Genomic DNA, 24,389 nt, shown 5'->3' with positions numbered 1-24,389 from the left:
GCTGCAACATCACTGGAGTGCCCAAAAGCACAAGGTGTGCAATAGTCAGAGACATGGCCAAGGTAAGAAAGGCTGAAAGACGACCACCACTGAACAAGACACACAAGCTGAAACGTCAAGACTGGGCCAAGAAATATCTCAAGACTGATTTTTCTAAGGTTTTATGGACTGATGAAATGAGAGTGAGTCTTGATGGGCCAGATGGATGGGCCCGTGGCTGGATTGGAAAGGGCAGAGAGCTCCAGTCTGACTCAGACGCCAGCAAGGTGGAGGTGGAGTACTGGTTTGGGCTGGTATCATCAAAGATCAGCTTGTGGGGCCTTTTCGGGTTGAGGATGGAGTCAAGCTCAACTCCCAGTCCTACTGCCAGTTTCTGGAAGACACCTTCTTCAAGCAGTGGTACAGGAAGAAGTCTGCATCCTTCAAGAAAAACATGATTTTCATACAGGACAATGCTCCATCACACGCGTCCAAGTACTCCACAGCGTGGCTGGCAAGAAAGGGTATAAAAGAAGAAAATCTAATGACATGGCCTCCTTGTTCACCTGATCTGAACCCCATTGAGAACCTGTGGTCCATCATCAAATGTGAGATTTACAAGGAGGAAAAACAGTACACCTCTCTGAACAGTGTCTGGGAGGCTGTGGTTGCTGCTGCACGCAATGTTGATGGTGAACAGATCAAAACACTGACAGAATCCATGGATGGCAGGCTTTTGAGTGTCCTTGCAAAGAAAGGTGGCTATATTGGTCACTGATTTGTTTTTGTTTTGTTTTTGAATGTCAGAAATGTATATTTGTGAATGTTGAGATGTTATATTGGTTTCACTGGTAAAAATAAATAATTGAAATGGGTATATATTTGTTTTTTGTTAAGTTGCCTAATAATTATGCACAGTAATAGTCACCTGCACACACAGATATCCCCCTAAAATAGCTAAAACTAAAAACAAACTAAAAACTACTTACAAAAATATTCAGCTTTGATATTAATGAGTTTTTTGGGTTCATTGAGAACATGGTTGTTGTTCAATAATAAAATTAATCCTCAAAAATACAACTTGCCTAATAATTCTGCACTCCCTGTATATATATATATATATATATATATATATATATATATATATATATATATATATATATATATATATATATATATATATATATATATATATATAGTATATATAAAATATATACATATATACATACATTTTAACTTTTTTTTTTAACTTTAACATAGAACTTCTCAAATTATTGTATAACAATGTTATTTAGAAATTACATTTTCATTGTTAAGTTCTGGGTCTCTTAGAGCTTGTTGGTTCAGATGAGGATGATGATATTGCTTGTGTTAGTGATTCAACACATTTACTTAACATATCAAAACCAGCTCTAAATGTCTCATTTCTTTCCCTTTCTATTTCTAGTTTTTGCTCCTCTATTTTTATTCTATCCTTTAAGTAATTTCCAAATATCTGCATAACATAGTGGTGGTCATCCCTAAAGTTACGTGCAATTGTAACCTTCTCCTGTAATGTGGCTGTCTCTGGGGGACCTTCTATTGATTGATTTTCTAAATTAGTAGCATTTTCTAAATCTGGTATTTGTGTAGACATTACTGTAGACTGTGGTGGTTGATGTGACCTTGATTGAGCAGATGTATTGGTCCCTGACAAGGACTCTTCAATCATAGTCATTTGCGAATCTTCCTCAAAAGGGTCTACAGTCCTTAGGATTATTTAACCACTACTAAGATCATCCTGTGTTCCTGTGTGTAAAACAATTTAAAATATTATTTGAAAGGGACAGTCAACAATGGAAATTGAATAATTAAAGATGTTAGATATCAACGTTACAACGATTCAACAGCTATGAACAACCATAACATTTATATTGATATTGTTCCTGCCTAATATCCAAGACAGTGCATTTCAACCTTTAATTTAATATTTTTTTAAATAAAAGTAGTCTTCTACTTAATATAGTCCATATAGATTTACTTTAGATGCACTGTTAACAAAATCCACTTGTTTCAATCAATAAAATAGATGTAAATATTTGCATTAGATTTTTAACAAATGTCAACTATACTTTGTAATTTAGAGACTCATTGGACTTTATAATTTATAAACTCCTAATTTTCATTAAAGCTAACTATTTTAATTTCATTTAGATATCATATTTCTTATTTAAGACTAGAAATATTATCTTGACCTGCAGTATAATTACAAGAGTAATATGGGTAAATGGTCTGTGCCAGATCAGGACAATATCTTTATAAAATAAAATTTGTTTCTCAGACCATTTCTATAGCACATACTAGAACTGTTTCAAATTAAGTTACCTTTAAGAACCAGGCAATACCACAAAAAAGAAATACTAACACTTGAAATGTGTTTAAAATGTGACTATACTGTAATAAACGGTCATGGAGTAATATAAATACCTTCTTCTATACCTCCTGATATTATTTGATTGAATATATTCATGACTATTCAAGATTATTATTATCACTTTTAAAAACACAATTTTTTCAACATAAAACATTTAACAAACCATCGTTATATAACATAAAGATACCTCTAGAATTTCTGTCATTGTCAACAGGACTCAGAGTATTGCAGGGGGTGTCAGGCAACGTATCCGCTGATCCCAAATTATGTGTAGTTATTGATGTTGATGAAAGGGTTGGACGAACCACATTTTCTATAGGCCTCATTTGGCTTGTTGAATGTGATTCCTAACGTGTCTCTGTAGCTTGTAGAGATGTTTGGCAAGAAGGTTGAGCTGTAGTAGTTGAAACAAAGAAATATACAAATAATTAAAACATAAAATAAGAATAAATCAACTGTTAAAAGATTATTGATAAATTAATAATAAATAGAACATACAAAATAAAAATGTTTATGGATTTCTGATTCTAATAAAATATCCAATACTAAAGTGAAAAAAAACCCAACAATATTTTGTTATAATGGATGTTATTATATTTATATTCATCCATAAAATGTAATTATAGCATCAATATATTTAAATCATGTGAGTGCATATAGGCACATAATGCAGATTTATATTATTACATGTACTCCACATTAATTCATATAAAAGATAATAATATGAATAATAAATATAAACACTGAAATTTTCTTTTAGACATTAAATAGAAAATAGCATTATCTACATCATGATATAACTTTAATAGACAAAATGACTACTTAAATTGTATTGAAGCTGTAGAAAGGTTATAGTACAATGTTAAAGAACACATTTGTTAAACCAATGGAATGAACAGTCTAATCAAACTGAAATGTAAAGGATTCGCAAAGAGCATATAATTTTAGGTTGCTGTATATTATATTAAAAGTATTTTATTTTTTAATTCATTCTCTTGTTATCCCTATTTGGAATTAAAATAATGTAAACATTGTAGCCATGCCATTTTTGTTTCTGCAAAAGGGTTGCACTTTATGATTGGTGTATAAATGTAAACCATAATCATCAAGTGCTGCACAGGTGAAGAACAACAAATGGGATGGCTCCTAAGCTTACATTACAATAAATACAGAAATAAAACAATGATCATAATTATAATAGTATAAAATAATAAAATCAATTAAAATTGCAAGCCCAATAAAAATCATGATAGTAAAGTTTTAACTATACTATTTATGTACAAAAGGAATAACAAAGCGAGCAAACATCTTTCCTGAACTTGCTCAAAGTTTAGGATTATAAACCTTTGAAAATTATATATAATTACAGTATTATGATTTAAAAAAATGTTTAAAACAACTTGTTGAATTGGTGAAAAATGTTAATGTACTAAAAATGAAAGAAATATTTTTAAACTTTTTTACAAATTTAAAAAAACAGGATAAAAAAATGAATTAAGAAAAAAAAATTAGAAGTAAGCATCCAAACTAAATAGGGATAGACAAAACTAATTATTAAGTTATTGGCCATCAATAATAAAATATAATTAAAAAAATGATTTCAATGGAAAATATCTATATCAAATATCACAATTGTGCGTCTATAGATACGCTGTTTTAACATGTATTTATCATACAAACCTGGAAAATCATCAGATTAACAAGGAACATCAAGGCCTTCAACTATTTTGTTCCCCAATCTAGATAAGACACGTCTTTTTTAATTGAGAAGATCAGATTCCATTGGTGGCCCACCGCCTGTTGCACAAGCTGCCTTTTTTTCTTTGGCATATTTAGACTTTGTAATCCTTTTAATGTCAGAGAAACGCTTTTTGTAACTATCAACATTTTTAGGAAAACGAGATACTGCTGAAACAGCACGACTAATCTCATCCCACAAAAACTTCTTGCGACTATGTGTGGTCACCCTTTGCTTATGCCCAAGAAGAACATCATAATGCTCTAGTACCCTGTCCACTAGAACTTCATTTTCTTCCACAGTAAATTGGACATTACGTCTGCTTTTGGTTTTTCCGGCTTTACTATCTGCCATCTTGTCACAATAAGAATAATTAAGAGAAATCTACCCTTTTGGCGCTAAAGTAATAAGCGTATGATAACATTCGCGCCGTAATGGCATATTTCATTAATTTTAATATCACATGTAACTAACATATGCTTTGTTATTTGCATGCTCATAATGAATTATTAATACATTTGAACATTTGGGCAAAGAAATTTATCATAAATTTGATTACATTCGCTTTGTATTTGTCGTGAAAATTTACGGATTAAAGTTTGAGAGATATCTACGAATAAAGTTAATATGGAGGGTGCGAAGATTGGCGTTAATATTGACGATCGTACTTGCGAGATAATTCTCAGTTTAGTAAATTAAGTTATCAAATTGTGCACAGTCTTGTTTTGTATTCACACTTTCCAATTCATCAGCTTCTACTGAGCATTTGCAAAAGTATAGTATAATGTATATGAGTCTATGATTGGCTGATGGGTAGTCATCAAATTGAATTTAGTGTTGAAATTTATCAGAAAAAAAAAATTCAGCCAGAGTAAGTGCATTATCTTTTTATTATGCATTTCTTGATTATGTAATTCTACTATATTTAATGTTCATTTAATTATTTATTGTATCCCCTTTTCCTGCAATTTACGTCTGCAAATGATGCGTTTTGCAGTTCGAAGAATTCAATGTGCTCATATCTTTCACTAATTTGCTTCAGTAAAGAGGATACCATACAAACCTCAAAACAAAGTGTATCTTGCTATCATAGTAATTGTGGCTAGCTTTGTCTTCTCCACCAGCAAGTCTCAATTGTCTCCTCTAAATAAGCCACATAATGGGTGGAGCTTGGCTAATGAAAAACAAATGCAGCAAACACTGTTAATATACTCAAAAATGTTCACACTCACCTAGTATATTATTCTTTTGCATAACATTTGCGCCGTAATGACGTATTTCATTAATTTTAATATCACATGTAACTAACATACGCTTTGTTATTTGCATGCTCATAATGAATTATTAATTAATTTGAACATTTGGGCAAAGAAATCATAATTTGTATTTGTCGCGAAAAATTTACGGATTAAAGTTTGATAAATATCTATGAATAAAGTTAATACGGAGGCTGCAAAGATTGGCGTTAATATTGACAATCGTACTTGCCAGGTAATTCTCAGTTTAATACATTTCTCCCAATGTGTCCTCATCTTACTATTTTCAGCCTTGCCTCCTTATTTATTGTGGCTTCTATTTGTACTTATAAGTGACATGCTTGATAGTGCCCACATAATAGCAAGAATTTCTAGGATACTACAGGAAGTAGTGGAGACTTTTCCCTTAAAGTAAACACCTTGACAATGTAATATATAATGTTTAATTATGCAAACATGGGGAAAAAAAAACACTCATACTATAGTGCTAACCTGAATCATCTTAAGTCCCCTACTCTATTAACTCCTAACCCAACAAATAACCCACCGCAAAGTCCCTACTACACTGTTTTGCAATATACTTTAAAGGGACACTAAATTCTAAACTAAACTTTCATGTTTCAGATAGAGCATCCCGTTTTAAGAGACAGTTATCAAATTGTGCACAGTCTTTTTGTATAGACACTTTCCAATTCATCAGCTTCTACTGAGCATTTGCAAAAGTATAGTATAATGTATATGAGTCTATGATTGGCTGATGGCTGTCACATGATTCAGTGTTGAAATTTTTAGAAAATTTTTTCAGTCAGAGTAAGTGCATTATCTTTTTATTATGCACTTCTTGATTATGTAATTCTACTGTATTTAGTGTTCATTTAATTATTTATTGTTTCTCCTTTTCCTGCAATTTTAATCTATTGCATAACTGCAGAAAAAATATTGTAATTACAAGATGTTTACACTCCTAAATTAACAAGTTGCTTTACAATCTGTAGATATCAACATCTGTTCTAGTGATTAAAGGACAATATAGCCTCCTATAAGCCAAATAGTGGGTGGAGCTTGGCTAATGAAAAACAAATGCAGCAATCACAGTGTTAATATACTCAAAAAAAATCACACTCACCTAGTTTATTAATCTATTGCATAACTGCAGAAAAATATTGTAATTACACTCTTTTAAATAACACGTTGCTTTACTATCTGTAGATATCAACATCTGTTCTAGAAATGAAAGGACAGTCCCTTTCATGATATCAGATTTGTCCACACACCAAGAGGGAGAGATTATCTAGCACAATAGGACTAAGTGAAACTCTGACTGAGCTGGTTTAATTGTGGATGAGAAATATTTGCATTGGTGTAAAGTGAAATCATGGAATGGAAATATTACTTATTGGAGTCATTGGATAATGCCTGCTTCCATAATAAAAAACAGCATTCAACTAAAAACTTAGCACCATTAGAATATGACTACTATATAGTCATTGAAGGTGGAGATGGAACTTTACTAAATCTTTAGAAGACTGTTCCTATAGTAAACTAAGTTGTATCAGCATTAAACTACAAAAGATTCAGGAGCCGCCCATTTTTGTTTCAGAACCTGGGTTACGCTTGCTTATTGCTGGCTTAATGTAGCCACTGATAAGCAAGCTCTATCTAGGGTGCTGAACCTAAAATGGGCCGGCTCCTAAGCTTTACATTCTTGCTTTTTAAATAAAGATAACAAGCAAATGAAGAAAATGTGATAATAGGAGTAAATTAGAAAGTTGCTAAAAATTGCATGACCTATCTGAATCATGAAGAAAAAATGTGGGTTTAGCATCCCTTTAAGACACTTAGTGCTAGATTACAAATAGAGTGCAATTTTGACATGTGCCCGTAAACGGGATAATTTCTCTCTCATGAGCGCAAAGCTGCCATGCAATGAGAATGCAAGGTTTCTCAACTCGTTATCTAGCCCTTAGAGAATAAACTGAAAAAAATATATATTATATAAGGGCTCCTTTCAAACTGTGGCCTAGATTTGGAGTTCGGCGTTAGCCATGAAAACCAGCGTTAGAGGCTCCTAACGCGGGTTTCTTACGTACTCCGGTATTTAGAGTTCAGTTACCGACACTCAAAAAAAATCTAACGCTCACATTTCTACCGCCACCTCTGACCCAGTAGTAAACATATACCGACAAAAAAAACATCCACGAATCAAATACAAAATATTACACAAACTACACTTACACTCATACAAACACTACACTATGTTTATTTTTCATATTTAATAATTTTTCTGCAAAATACAAAGGATTAAAGTTGCGAGATCTCGGGTGTTTGAAAAAAAACAACACAAATCCATTTTCCCATTGACTTACATTGACACACGGGAAAAGACCCTCAAATACCTACATCTAACTAATAACATTATCACAAACATACACTCATCGATGCATACAAACAATATACACCACATGACATACACAAAATATTTATTTATTACAAAAAGAACACGATTTAGTAACTTTTTCACACAAGCTCATGAAGTCACTCACTTTACGAGGAAAACCAGTCTTAGAAAAAAAAAATTAGAAATATTTAGAGCCTCCATTGACTTCTATTGGGAAGACGTGCTCGTGCATGCGAAACCCTCATTTCCCTAACGCACGCAAATAGCGTAGACAGAAAAACTCCAAATACCAGCGCTAGAAAAGACATGATTTCATGCGTTAGACCCAGCTATGATAAATAGATCATGAAATGACTATTTCCCTATGGTGGATTTATGGATTTTACTGTTTGAATATTCACAACACCATTACATTCTTTCAGAATTTTATATTACATCAACTACAATTCAACATCACTAGTAACAAAATTTAAGTTTTAAAAATATTACATTTAAACGGACACAAAAATAATGTCAACTTTTCAGGATTCACAAACACTACACAATGGGAAACAATTCTCATTTACCTTTATTATTGCATTTCAGTTATTCAACTCATATGCTTGCAGCAACAGCATATCTACATATGCTTAACACATGATCAGTCATGGATGCACATACATTACTTTTAACATTCACTCATACATGTGCATTCAAATGATGGGGGACAAACACATTACATTCTCTAGAGGAATCACAAAACACAACATATGGATTTTACTGTACTTTTAACATCATGATTCCATCACCAGAAACCATTAGGAATTACGTACAACAAGAACATCATTACACCAGATTACAGATGTCACTTTATGGGAAGGAACAACAATGCCAGACCGCTATATACAAGTCAGCATATGTGGGACACAATCACAATATATACGTACATGTACATAACACGCATCACCCATCACGCAACCACAAAGCACACATTTAGATTTTATTCAGCACACAATAACAATGTAGCACAATACAACAACACAATGAGGATTTATGAACTACATAGGCAGGGTAATAATATCATGACGTCATTAGAAGATTCAACCATACACATCACAGATTCACCACTGTACCGCCCCTTTCGGAACTTTAACACTCAATACTACAATACAACATATACGTAAACAACAGTTTGGAACAGCATTATTAAGGCGATTTCAATGGGACAATTAATAAATATTGTCAGATCGCAAATCACTTATATATATATAATACTACAGATGAGAGCCGGAAGTTCTTCAGTATTAGTGCCATTTGAATGGGACGCATACAATATTGACAGCTCGGCAATCACTTATATATATAATACTACAGATGACAGCCGGAAGTTATTCAGTATTAGTGCCATTTGAATGGGACGCATACAATATTGACAGCTCGGCAATCACTTATATATATAATACTACAGATGACAGCCGGAAGTTATTCAGTATTAGTGCCATTTTAATGGGACGCATACAATATTGACAGCTCGGCAATCACTTATATATATAATACTACAGATGACAGCCGGAAGTTATTCAGTATTAGTGCCATTTTAATGGGACGCATACAATATTGACAGCTCGGCAATCACTTATATATACAATACTACAGATGGCAGACGGGAAGTTCGGAATTATTAGTGCGATTTGAAAGGGACGCATACAATATTGACAGCTCGGCAATCACTTATATATACAATACTACAGATGACAGCCGGAAGTTATTCAGTATTAGTGCGATTTTAAAGGGATGCATACAATATTGACAGCTCGGCAATCACTTATATATACAATACTACAGATGACAGCCGGAAGTTATTCAGTATTAGTGCGATTTTAAAGGGACGCATACAATATTGACAGCTCGGAAATCACTTATATATACAATACTACAGATGACAGCCGGAAGTTATTCAGTATTAGTGCGATTTTAAAGGGACGCATACAATATTGACAGCTCGGAAATCACTTATATATACAATACTACAGATGACAGCCGGAAGTTATTCAGCATTAGTGCGATTTGAAAGGGACGCATACAATATTGACAGCTCGGCAATCACTTATATATACAATACTACAGATGGCAGACGGGAAGTTCGGAATTATTATTGCAATTTTAAAGGGACGCATACAATATTGACAGCTCGGCAATCACTTATATATACAATACTACAGATGGCAGACGGGAAGTTCGTAATTATAATTTCGATTTGAAAGGGACGCATACAATATTGACAGCTCGGCAATCACTTATATATACAATACTACAGATGGCAGACGGGAAGTTCGGAATTATTATTGCGATTTGAAAGGGACGCATACAATATTGACTGCTCGGCAATCACTTATATATACAATATTACAGATGGCAGATGTTACTTTATCGTTTACAAACACTGTTGCAGCAACATTGATCGATCACATTCGATGCACATTATACACAACTATGCACTTTCATTCATGTTAGCCTGGACGTGTGCTTGTTACTATAAGATCGCGTTTAAGAAATATTGATTACGCATATGAACAAACATTACAAACATGCACTGTATGTGTGATATTTGACACTTTCACATTGAGAATCATTGTTTGAAAATAACATTTCAGCAAACAACCAAAAAACGCCCACTGTGAAAGCATTCGCGCCGCTCACATACAAACAAGTGAATACAATTAGCAATCATTACAAACTCACTACCATTGGACTAATTGTACTATAAATCCCCCAAACAACATGGCCAATGCATCACTTGTGATCCACATCAGATCAAGTGCTTACCTTGTTACGCTGTTTTGAAAGATGGATGACGATGACATGGTAGACGCTGCTGGTGCTGCTATTGGCGAACTAGCTGTTGGTCGAATCAGGCAGCCTCGGCGGCTCAGACTGAGACGAAGGGGTCATCTGGTTCGAGGTCCTCGTGTCTACAGGGTGAGACCCACCTTGGAAAACATGAGTGACTTTGAGGTTTTTGATAAGTATCGGCTCGATCGCGAACAGCTCATTGGCCTTTACGATCTTCTTAAACCTCATTTGGAGCCACGTATAAGAATAAGGACTGCTGTTCCCGCCATGAGTAGAATGCTAAGCTGTCTATACGTCCTGGCCTCCGGGAGTTTTCAATCCGGACAACTGTACATGCATGGCCTGGCTCAAGGTACATTCTCTGTGGTGTTTGATAACTTTCTGGACGCCATGGTACGTATCAGTAAGCAATACATAGGATTCCCACAGAATGATGGTGATTGGAGGCGCCTGAAGCGGGAATTCTTTGATATTGCTCAAATGCCCAATGTCTTGGGAGCCATAGATTGTACCCACATTGCGCTGCGTGCTCCAATTGATGACTCGCCCTTCAGAAATCGCAAACATTTTCATAGCCTTAACGTGCAGTATGTTTGTGACGCACAGATGAGGATTATGCATGTGTATGCGAATTTTGGAGGGGCTTGTCATGATGCCCGCATCCTCTCTCTGTCGTCCCTGTGGAGACAGTTTGAGGAAAGACAAATGCCCCCTGGTTATCTCGTTGGTGAGTATTTGTGCACAACATGGTTAATTATTGTGACAATTGCCACTGTAGTTTTAAAATGTTAGCGTAATGTTCAGCTATAGGATGCAATTTAACCATATATTTTCCCCCCGCTAATGTCTACTTTTAGTTCAATGCAGATATGTAGCATGTCTTACCTTAAATGCTCAGATAGAGAATGTAATGTAACCATGTAGTTAGCATTTTACACAAGGTTTGAATATGGAGAAATATGCATATGTAGCATGTCTTAGCTGAAATGGGAAGATATTAGCTAATGCAATTTAACCATGTCATTGTCTCTTTCCGCTAATGTCTTTTAGTTCAATGCAGATATGTAGCATGTCTTACCTTAAATGCTCAGAGCATGTAATGTAACCATGTAGTTAGCATTTTACACAAGCCTTGATTTAGGAGAAATACGCATATGTAGCATGTCTTAGCTGAAATGGGAAGATATTAGCTAATGCAATTTAACCATGTCATTGTCTCTTTCCGCAAATGTCTTTTAGTTCAATGCAGATATGTAGCATGTCTTACCTTAAATGCTCAGATAGAGAATGTAATGTAACCATGTAGTTAGCATTTTACACAAGCCTTGATTTAGGAGAAATACGCATATGTAGCATGTCTTAGCTGAAATGGGAAGATATTAGCTAATGCAATTTAACCATGTCATTGTCTCTTTCCGCAAATGTCTTTTAGTTCAATGCAGATATGTAGCATGTCTTACCTTAAATGCTCAGAGCATGTAATGTAACCATGTAGTTAGCATTTTACACAAGCCTTGATTTAGGAGAAATACGCATATGTAGCATGTCTTAGCTGAAATGGGAAGATATTAGCTAATGCAATTTAACCATGTCATTGTCTCTTTCCGCAAATGTCTTTTAGTTCAATGCAGATATGTAGCATGTCTTACCTTAAATGCTCAGATAGAGAATGTAATGTAACCATGTAGTTAGCATTTTACACAAGTCTTGATTTAGGAGAAATACGCATATGTAGCATGTCTTAGCTGAAATGGGAACATATTAGCTAATGCAATTTAACCATGTCATTGTCTCTTTCCGCAAATGTCTTTTAGTTCAATGCAGATATGTAGCATGTCTTACCTTAAATGCTCAGATAGAGAATGTAATGTAACCATGTAGTTAGCATTTTACACAAGCCTTGATTTAGGAGAAATACGCATATGTAGCATGTCTTAGCTGAAATGGGAAGATATTAGCTAATGCAATTTAACCATGTCATTGTCTCTTTCCGCAAATGTCTTTTAGTTCAATGCAGATATGTAGCATGTCTTACCTTAAATGCTCAGATAGAGAATGTAATGTAACCATGTAGTTAGCATTTTACACAAGTCTTGATTTAGGAGAAATACGCATATGTAGCATGTCTTAGCTGAAATGGGAAGATATTAGCTAATGCAATTTAACCATGTCATTGTCTCTTTCCGCAAATGTCTTTTAGTTCAATGCAGATATGTAGCATGTCTTACCTTAAATGCTCAGATAGAGAATGTAATGTAACCATGTAGTTAGCATTTTACACAAGCCTTGATTTAGGAGAAATACGCATATGTAGCATGTCTTAGCTGAAATGGGAACATATTAGCTAATGCAATTTAACCATGTCATTGTCTCTTTCCGCAAATGTCTTTTAGTTCAATGCAGATATGTAGCATGTCTTACCTTAAATGCTCAGATAGAGAATGTAATGTAACCATGTAGTTAGCATTTTACACAAGCCTTGATTTAGGAGAAATACGCATATGTAGCATGTCTTAGCTGAAATGGGAAGATAGAGAATTATATTGAACTAGATATTTTAAAATTAAAATAAACATTTGTTAATGGATTATCGTGTAAAAAACTTTTTATTGTACTACAAATACTATTTTGAGGATTCTGTTACAATTATGTTCTGTTCATAATTTATAGGTGATTCTGGGTACATGAGCCGGACTTGGCTCATTACCCCCTTGCGTAGCCCGACTGATGTGTCTGAGGAGCGCTACAATAGGGCTCATAAGAGAACCAGGGCGGTGGTTGAACGGATGTTCGGTCTCCTGAAGATGAGGTTCAGGTGCCTGGACAGGTCGGGAGGAGCCCTCCAGTACAACCCAAAGAAGGTGGCTAAGATCGTTGTAGCCTGTAGCGTCCTGCATAATATTGCACAGCGGGCTGGGATGCTGCAGGGCGTCCTGCCGGACAGAAACCTCCTCAGAGATGAGGAGGATGATCCTGTTCTAGAGGGGCCATTCCGGGACGAGGGGCTCAATGTCAGAGCAGACATCATCAACCGCAACTTTAGACGGTAAAGAATAGAAGTTAGACTGGAGGATTATCAATAGATGTGAACTCTAGGGAAATGACAAGTAGAGAATTGTGAAAACATGTTAGGATTGTTCATCAAATGCTAAAAATGTGTTTCATTTATTAATATAGGTGATGCTCTGGGCACTGGGTCCTGTATCGAGTCTTTGCCACCTGGTTTTTAAAGAGGACATCAGCTGGTAAGTATAAATGTCTTGACTGTTGCTGGCATGAATTGTACACAAATACATCATATGGCATACATTTTATAAACTAGTATTTAGTTTACACATTACTTAAAATGTAAATATTCAGAAAGGGATCCTCTAGCATGACTATGGTTCAATGTCACACATTAGAGGTTTGTTCTGCTCAATATGACTCATCTTCACACTTGATAGAACATAACACAAGATGCTACACACGCTTAGTAAGCTAGTGACAGAAATTTCTTATTAAATGGGGGGTGGGAGAGGGCTACAGAAATGATTCACACACTTGTAGTAATTTTGAATAAACTCTTTATGCCATTAGGGAGCTGACTTAATCTAAAGACTGAAAGGGAAGAATTAGAAGCCTGACAGTGAAGATTGCCCAGACTGACAGTGGAAAAAGCCAAGATTGAAATTGAAGTATACCAATGGGATCATGTCTGGCATTATCTTTCAAATCTGCTGACCTTGAAAACCATACAAAGACATGTTCACATGGTAAGTGCCAACTATTTGATAGAATAAGGCTGTGGAGGCATCCTATTGGAGACACTTAGATGATTTTCTAATTTTTAGATGGTATTTCCCAGTCCTCTATTTAATGAACTGATGAATAAGACACCTATTGAAGATCAACTGTTTACCCCTGAATTGACTTTTAAAGACCATGCATTATCCAGGTTGGTGTACCAATGCATGCTAGTGAAGACTGTTGAATATTAGTAGCTTACATACATTAATCATATTTAGTTCTTAATTAGATATTTAGGGATCACAATCAGACACTTAGATGGTTTTACTTTTTTAGATGGTATTTCCCAGTCCTCTATTTAATGAAATGATGAATAAGACACCTATTGAAGATCAACTGTTTACCCCTGAATTGACTTTTAAAGACCATGCATTATCCAGGTTGGTGCATGCTAGTTAAGAATCACAGGAAGAATGTTGATTATTGTTAGCTTACATACATTAGTCATACTTATTTCATCATTAGATATTTAGGGATCACAATCAGAAAAAGGAATACATATTATAGTTGATATAGAGGTATTTGAATGGACATGAAATATTACATTTATGTTCAGCATACATATATTGTTGAAATGTGATATACATTATTATGTATAATTAGAAATTTGGATATTTAAATTTAATTTTTACTCCACAATATAATGGTGTATGTTTTAATTTTAGTTTAAAATCAATTTAATAAATATCTTTAAAAAATGTTGAACCAAGTTAGAGCATAGACACAAGATGATTGTAAATGTATTTTATGAATATTTGACAACGTGTGTATTAACTTTGTTCCAATTTTTTTTTTTTTATTTCAGATTGGCATCTGATGACTTCCAGGATTTTTTTATTTTTTCATAAACCTTTTTTTTTATTAAATGTTAATAATAAACATTTTATTATTAAATACATTCTTTTGAACAGATTATAATAAATATCCATATAATCTGTCAATAAAAAAAAGTTTGACTCCCATGACTGGTAGTTGGCTATTTGACAAGCACATGCATAAGATCAAATAATGCATTAATTTTAGAAAATCTACTGATTCAGAGAATATTACATAAAACTATCTTTTTTAACATTAATTGGGGAGTGAGATCCATCGATGCTTTTCTTTGGAAATTCTTAGATGTTAAATTAATTTCGGATATGTAGTCAAAATTTCTCAACAATTATTTATTTTCACTTTTAAGAAGGGGAAGTGGTTCAATTACATTAAAGTGACAGTGTTGTTGAATGTAAAATTAATTTTATAAGATCTTGTATCTTCCTTAGGTATCTCAAAACATTATTTTCGAAATTATTTAAATTGTTACTTTTATAAATGGTAGGTCATTTAACTTTATATTTTTCACAAGCTAGTTATTGGATGCCAGGTTAATCGATGTAATTTTCTAGTGGAGTCATTTAACTATAGTTATTAATATTATGTAGTTTTTAAAATATTACCTCTTGGGTTAGACATCAAATATCTATATATAATTTTAATTCCCCTTTAGTTTATTTTGTCAATGTTAAATCAACATTCCAAATGTTTTGGTCCTTAAAGGGACATTCACAAAGTATATTGTGTATAGATGTTTTAAAAAATCATAAAATAATTTAAACATATTTAGAAAGTAATATAGAATTACATTCAGTCTTTAAATATACTTGGAAAAAAATACATCAATGCACATATCTTAGTCAATTACATAAGGCATCTATGTGCAACCAACAATCAGCATCAAAATAGAATATGTAGATATGTATTTAATCCAAGAATATATATAATTACAATCTATTGATTGAATAACAAAACATATTAAGTTGTTCAAATATTATAATCTTATACAAAATGCATACATAACATATAGCTTAATGTCCCTCTAAGCTGAAGGCTCCAAAATACCTCCTTTACAAAATATATTTCAGTCAGTGTGTAAAACAATCCAGAAGTTAATCTAAATTTGCTTTACTCATATGTTATACTAATTTATCAAAAGGAATGTGCCTAGGTTTCTGATATTTTAAGCATTATTGTGAAATGTTTCCTTAAAGGGACATGAAATCAAAATATACTTAAAGGGAGACAGTTTAAAAATTAATGATTTATACATTATGAATGAGTATTCTATTTTAAGCAACTTTAAAAATTGTCTCGTATTATGAATGCTCCTTGTGATGTTGCTATCATTACTTTTAAAAAAAGGCATTAAATAGATAATTTATTTGCTTCAGTACTCTGGACAGAACTTGGTTTTTTTGGTTGGATTAATTTATCCAACAATCATCAAGGACAACCCCAGTTTTTTGGAAACAATTGTCCGTAATCTAAAATATCATTATTGATTTGCAAAGAAAGATAACAAGATAACTGTTAACATTTGCGAATCGGATTAAATTATAAAGTTGCTTAACATTTCATGCTCAATCTGAATCACCAACGCTAAATTTGTTTGGACAGTGTCCCTTTAAGAAATTTAAATAGTGTATTTACTTCTCTTCCTATCTTGACATACTTTGCTTGAAAAGCATATCGAGATAGGCTCAGTAGATGAAGATTGATGGATGCACAGAGCTGCCTTATGTGATTGGCTCAACCATGTGCATTTAAATTTCTTCTGTTGAGGATATATAAATACTAAGATAAATTGATTTACATTTTAAAGTCTAAACAATCTGCTATCTCTACAGATCATTTGATACAATTGTTTGTTTGTAATGTCTATTTAAAACTAAAGACGCCATTGCAAAATAACATATATGAGCACTTCCGACAAATACAAGCTCGAGGTTTATTTGCTAATAACAAACAAACCTGTAGTTTAACATTTATAAACAGATTATCCAAGTTACTGACCTTATAACCTGAATTTGATCATTAAGAAATATTGCGTGGGAAACGCATCTTGAAACACCAGATTAGCATCTTTAAACATTAGTCTAATGTCACGCAATAGCACACAATCAATGTGCATTATGAAATACATTTAATAGAGCAATGTCAATACTTCACAATAAGTCAACAAATTTATTTTATGAACAATAAAGACATACAATATTAAATGTGTATTTGTATTAAATAAAAAGACCGTTATTAAACCGAGAAATGTCTCCAACATTTAATAATGTGACAATATTAGATTTTAAAGAGAATTTAATCATTAATATTTAACGGATCACGGATATTAAATCTGCATCACACATATCCGCATGACAGGCCCATGAGTTACTAATAATTCTACATGAAAAATAAAGTAACAGCACCACCATGCGGTATGTGTAAGGAAGTTAATAAGATATGAAACATTAATGAACGGCCAATCCGAGTTCATCACACAAACACAACTTGAGTCAGGATGGTCTCACAGACATTCTAACAATATTTCAAACTTTTATCCAATCAGATGTACAGATAACTTGTCCCATGGTGCATCTCATGTTTACTTCACCATATAAAAGTCCATTACACATTGCCATCTTTGTCAGTTCTCTAATGCCTGCAGGCGTACTCGATATATTTTTATATATATATATTTTAGAAGACAACCCAGCAGGCATGTCAGCTCCCAGGTTCACCAAGGAGGAGAGCGCTGCACTGGTCCACGCCGTCAAGGACTTTTATCCCCAGCTGTTTGGGAACAAGAGGAGGTTGACGGATGCGCACGTTAAGAAGGCCCTCTGGGAGTCTATCACCAATGCGGTTAGATTGGTGTGTGACGTCCAGAGGAACCAGGATCAGATCATGAGGAGATTCGGAGATATGAGGTTGCGGTTAACAAAAAAAGTCAACCTCATAAGGGACTGGGTACAAGCCCGTAAAAGAGGTGGCAAAAGAGAGGCCCCGCGGAAACTGTACCTACTCCCTTATGAGGTGACTTTATGCGAGCTCCTCAATCTCTGGGTCCCCAAAAGATTTCGATCCTCGCCATCCTCGGCCTCCTCTTCTTCCCTCCCAGCTGCGGGATCTGAAAGTCCTGACGCGGGGGCCAGGGCAGCTGCTTCTCCGTCCGGTGGCCTGGGAGGAGATGGAGAATCTGAACAAGGTAATTATCCAACTTCATATAATAACTTAATATTTGTTATTTTTATCCAAAAATGTGTATATAGTCAGATACTAAACCTATACAGATCTCACAACATACACTACATATGATGTTTAGATATCTGATTTTACATTAGTGATACATGAAATAGGAATGATGTGTCTTGCGCTCTACAGAATATGCATCACAGAGTGAAAATGGAATTGCGCATCCACGTTAACATGGCTTTGCTGTAAGTGGCATTGCTTTACACATGTTGGTCAAATGACGGATGCGTAATTCCGCTTGGAATCATTGCGCAATGATCGCGAAAATGGAATTGCGCATCCACGTTAACATGGCTTTGCTGTAAGTGGCATTGCTTTACACATGTTGGTCAAATGACGGATGCGTAATTCCGCTTGGAATCATTGCGCAATGATCGCAATAATGGAATTGCGCATCCACGTTAACATGGCTTTGCTGTAAGTGGCATTGCTTTACACATGTTGGTCAAATGACGGATGCGTAATTCCGCTTGGAATCATTGGGCAATGATCGCGAAAATGGAATTGCGCATCCACGTTAACATGGCTTTGCTGTAAGTGGCATTGCTTTACACATGTTGGTCAAAATGAAATGTGAATTATTATATATGTGAAGAATACAGTATTCTTATTTTCAATATTATACATAATAAAAAAAGAAGAATACAAATAAATTATAACATATGCCCATCAATTGATGAGAATGAAATAACAACAAAAAATAATTAAAGCTACAGTAAACAACAGAACTGATTGAAAATAAGAGTACAGGATATATTTATCATGAATTTAATTGAGGAAACAATTAACTCATGGGACTACCAAAGGATTAATATTTTTAAATTGATTTGCTAATAATGTAAAGATTTTAAACATGGCATGATTTGTATTAATGATATGCAATCCTCATTTAATATATTACAGATATGGATGTTGCTGCTGGATCCTTAAGGCAGGGCTTGTCACAGTATGGTATGTCTCATTTTAATTGACATTTGTCTTAGAAACATGGACAGAACATTACATACTAAATCCACATTGTTCAATATTTATATGTAATGTCCCTTTAATAGATGAAAAATAAATAATTCTTCGGATATCCTTAAATAACATATTAGATTTGAATTGCATGCTCAATCCCATTCATTACATCAACATATGGAGTAGAGAATTCATTAACACCAACATTGTCAAATCAATAAAATTTGATATTAAAGGGATACTGAGCTAAAATTATTAATGTTGTCATTCAGATAGAGTATGCAATATTAATAAACATTTAAATATAATACTATAATCATATGTGAAATATTCTATTGCTAAATGTATTTTAAAATCAAGAATACACGTTTATCTGCAGCTCAATTTTGGTTGACCAACCTTGGTTTTTATTGATGATTGGTGGATACCTTCAACAAACAATATTTATGGAATCCAATATTGCTTATCTTCCTTTAATATTAAAATGTAGCAACATTAAAATTATAATAGGAGTCAATGTTCAATCATTTTGAACAGTTTGAACAGTGAAATCAATGATTGAAAAAAATCATGTCAGTGTCCCTTTAATAAACAATAGATTCATTCATCTTTACATTCTTTGGATTAAACAATATTGATATATAATTCACATATTCACTGTTGGAGTTACTTTATAGATATCAGCATACTCTCACAGCACCATGATTACATATTTGTACTAATCAATTTTGTTTTGTATTGTGATCAATATGTGTTGTGTCCTAAACAAGATTACTGTACATTGCACAAATGCCTCGATGTGCCACATGTCTTTGTTTATATTTGTCAACAGCTGTTCTTCAAAATGTGGTTTGTGTGTATTGTTTGAAGAACATTGATCAATGGGTATATTTAGATATGCAATAGCATCGTATGAGATGAGTTTGATGTCTAATATAGTCAGAAATTAAACATATGTTCAATACATCATTTTTAACAGAATCCCCTTGATTCAATAAAGCATTTTTTTGTTTAATGACTGCTCTATTCTTCACATTTTCAAGTTGATTAATCATAAAATTCGATACAGATGTGATTTAGTCATATCCCAAATGTGTTTCCTAATATATATCTATATCATTCATAGAGAGAGTTGGTGTGGGGAGCCCACAGGAATACAGCAGTGACACAGAGCCGCCTTTGCGGTCCCCTGGTAAGTCCATTGACTCATTTATATGTCATTGAAGGTGTATTGGTAATCAATATTATGAGCATGATTCTGATGAAGCATAACATTTGAAACAAACATATAATTTTCTCTTCTGATTATATATTAATTTTCTTTGAATATTGAAATATTAATAATTACAACTTTATTAGTCTACACCTTTGTTATTCAGAAGATGTATAGCATATGTTTGTTTCCATGTTCATTTTTGACAACAGTCATCAAGTGATACACACATGAGAAATCTTAAATGTTCTATGTACTATGCTTTTCTGATTTAGAAATTAATACAAACAATACATTGAAAATCTGAATCATTGAGAATAACAAATCTAATGTAATTTGTATGCTCCATCAAAATGATGTAAATCATAACTTTGGGTGTGTATATCTTTAATGCAACATTGATGTGTGTCTTTGAACAACAGTAACATATGTTATAATATCTGATCTTAACGTGTACACAACATGTTATGTTTTACAGAGCTTGATGTAACATGTGTGACGGAGGAGGAAGAGGCTGCCTTGGAGTCTGATGGTATGTGAAATATATCTATCATGTTTCCAACATGTTGCTTTATTTGAAATCATTTTATTGAAGACATTCAAAGTCTTCAGCTTTTGCACTTTAAAAAGGAATATTATTTGTCTGTTCAAATACACAACTGCCCCCTTTCTATATCAGGCAGCATGAAAATATTTTTCTTTTTAAAAATGTATAATTCATGCCATCATTATGTCACATGCATATTCCAGGCCAAAACACAATAATAATGTTATAATTGTACAGACAGTAATTGATATTCATCTGAGTGCCTATATACATACCATATCCTCATTTCATAATTGTTTACAAATTCAAACACACTTCGAAGTATATTGAAAACATAATCAATTTGAAATGCGTTTATTTGATTTCATGATGTATGAGATGTTAATATATTTTTATTTTTTTTCAGATGGATCCGCCCCTTCTGGTCATCTGGTTTCCGCCCCTGCCCAGTCCCCTGACCATGCCCAGACCCCTGCCCAGGCCCAGACTCCTGACCATGCCCAGACCCCTGCCCAGACTCCTGACCATGCCCAGACCCCTGCCGGCCCTTCCCATTCGTCATTTCCTGTCCCTCCCAAAACACGCCCCTACACCCCCCTTCGCCGCTCTCCCCGTATTATGGGCCGTACAGCTGCCCAGACCCAAACTCACCACTCCCCAGCTGTACGGCCTACCCCGGAGCAGCAGCTCATCCCTCCCCAAGCCAATCCCATCCCTCCCCAAGCCAATCCCATCCCTCCACAACCCAATCCCATCCCTCCCCCCTGTCTCAACCTTCATTGTCCTGGGTGTCGGATTGTCCTTCCCAGGCACAGCTGTAAGTATCATTCAAAATCAACATTATAAGATACTTAAAGGTACACTGAAGGTAAATATTTTATATTGTGATTCAAATAGAGCATGCAATGTTACTCAAATTTATAATTTACTACTCTTATGAATTATTCTTCATTCTCTTGCTATCTTTATTGAAACAAAGAAATGCCTAGAATTATTTTTAAATAGAAAATAATTGTGGACATCATTTCTTTATTGTTGGATGAATGTATCCATCAACCAGCAGGTACAAACAAAGTTGATAAACAAATATGGGCTGCCCTAAAAACCGACATTCTTGCATTCAAAATCTAGCTAGAGAATTCTAACATTTAAAGAATATGTGTAATTTTTTCATATTTGTAATGTCATGCTCTATCTGAATCAGTCAATTAAATATTTAGGTTCAGTGTCCCTTTAATTTGATATCACTACATATACCAATCACCACTACTTGGATCCAACAATTTATGCACAAATGTTGATACATTATCTCTTGTCTAACCCAGTGGGAATGTAATTTCTTCAGGTTGCTATGTTTACACAGCTTGTCCTCAACGCCAAAATGTTTAAGGATAGGTGTGCCTACCACAGTATAATTAAAATATTTAAATTGCTAATGTAAGTACAATGTAAATCCTTTAACAAGATTTTATACACTCAAGCTGTATAAGTGGATCATCGAAAACCAATTAAAGGGGACAACATGTTTGAGTAAACTGTCCCTTTAATGATTTCGGTCTGTCTGAATAACATATTTCATGTGTAAAGAATCAATGAAAACTAATTGATGTAAAGAATGATTTGTCTTTATGATGACAATGTATCTTTGCTTATTTTTTCGTCTGTTGTGTAATTATCCTTAATATTTAATTTATTCTTTATTTTAGGCTGTGACTCAGCATGGCTCATGCTAGAAGGTCTAGCACGAGTAGAGCAGGCCGTGCTGAGGAACGCAGCTGGCCAGAGAGGGATGAACGACACCATGCAGGCCCTGCTCCGGATTCAGGAATTGACTCTGCGTGAAATAATGCAATTAAGTTCAAGGCCTGAATCTGGAGCTGGACATGCACAGGACAATGAAGAGGATGACCAGTAAGTGGAGGATCTGGAGATGCTCCAAGGTCGCAGATAAGAATCCTCTGTCCACATGTTGATGTTTTGTTTTATTGTTGCCATTTGGCCTTTTTCAAAGTTTATTGTTGTGCCTGTTGCACTCTTTTACCTTGTCATATGTCTCCAATGGGGCTATGGTGGCCCTTGGCAACTCTCTTCATGGACTGTGATGCACTCTTTTACCTTGTCATATGTCTCCAATGGGGCTATGCTGGCCCTTGGCAACTCTCTTCATGGACTGTGATGCACTCTTTTACCTTGGCATATGTCTCCAATGGGGCTATGCTGGCCCTTGGCAACTCTCTTCATGGACTGTGATGCACTCTTTTACCTTGGCATATGTCTCCAATGGGGCTATGGTGGCCCTTGGCAACTCTCTTCATGGACTGTGATGCACTCTTTTACCTTGTCATATGTCTCCAATGGGGCTATGGTGGCCCTTGGCAACTCTCTTCATGGACTGTGATGCACTCTTTTACCTTGGCATATGTCTCCAATGGGGCTATGGTGGCCCTTGGCAACTCTCTTCATGGACTGTGATGCACTCTTTTACCTTGGCATATGTCTCCAATGGGGCTATGGTGGCCCTTGGCAACTCTCTTCATGGACTGTGATGCACTCTTTTACCTTGTCATATGTCTCCAATGGGGCTATGGTGGCCCTTGGCAACTCTCTTCATGGACTGTGATGCACTGTGTTACCTTGGCATATGTCTCCAATGGGGCTATGGTGGCCCTTGGCAACTCTCTTCATGGACTGTGATGCACTCTTTTACCTTGGCATATGGCTCAAATATTCCTTATTTTTACAAGATTATTTCTAAACATTGTTGATGTTTTCTTACATACTAATAAAAGACATGTCATTGCACCAATCTTTGTCCTCATTCTTCATGTTATTTTTTGAAAGCTATAGTTTATCTTGTGATCCTTAAAGGGACCTACCAAAAATAATTTCTTATAAAAAATCATATATGTAAGACAATTGTAAATGACTTTAAGATTAACATCTCCAATGTAATCTTATTATTTGTCTTTATATATTTTTCTCTTAGCTTTATCATTGCATGATTATGATTAGCATAGTAATTGTTTTATATATGTATATATAGATTGTTATTTGTGTATATATGTATATTTCAATTTTCAGATCCATGTGTGTATTTAGAAACTCTGCATGAATTGATGCACCTTTAACAAATGATCTGAGGATTGATACAATTATATAATCCCTGTAAAGTGTTCATTTTATTGAAATAGTATTGTCT

The sequence above is a fragment of the Bombina bombina genome, chromosome 5 (genome assembly GCF_027579735.1).
Source record: "Bombina bombina isolate aBomBom1 chromosome 5, aBomBom1.pri, whole genome shotgun sequence".
Lineage (NCBI taxonomy): Eukaryota > Metazoa > Chordata > Amphibia > Anura > Bombinatoridae > Bombina > Bombina bombina.
This window is presented reverse-complemented; position numbering follows the sequence as displayed.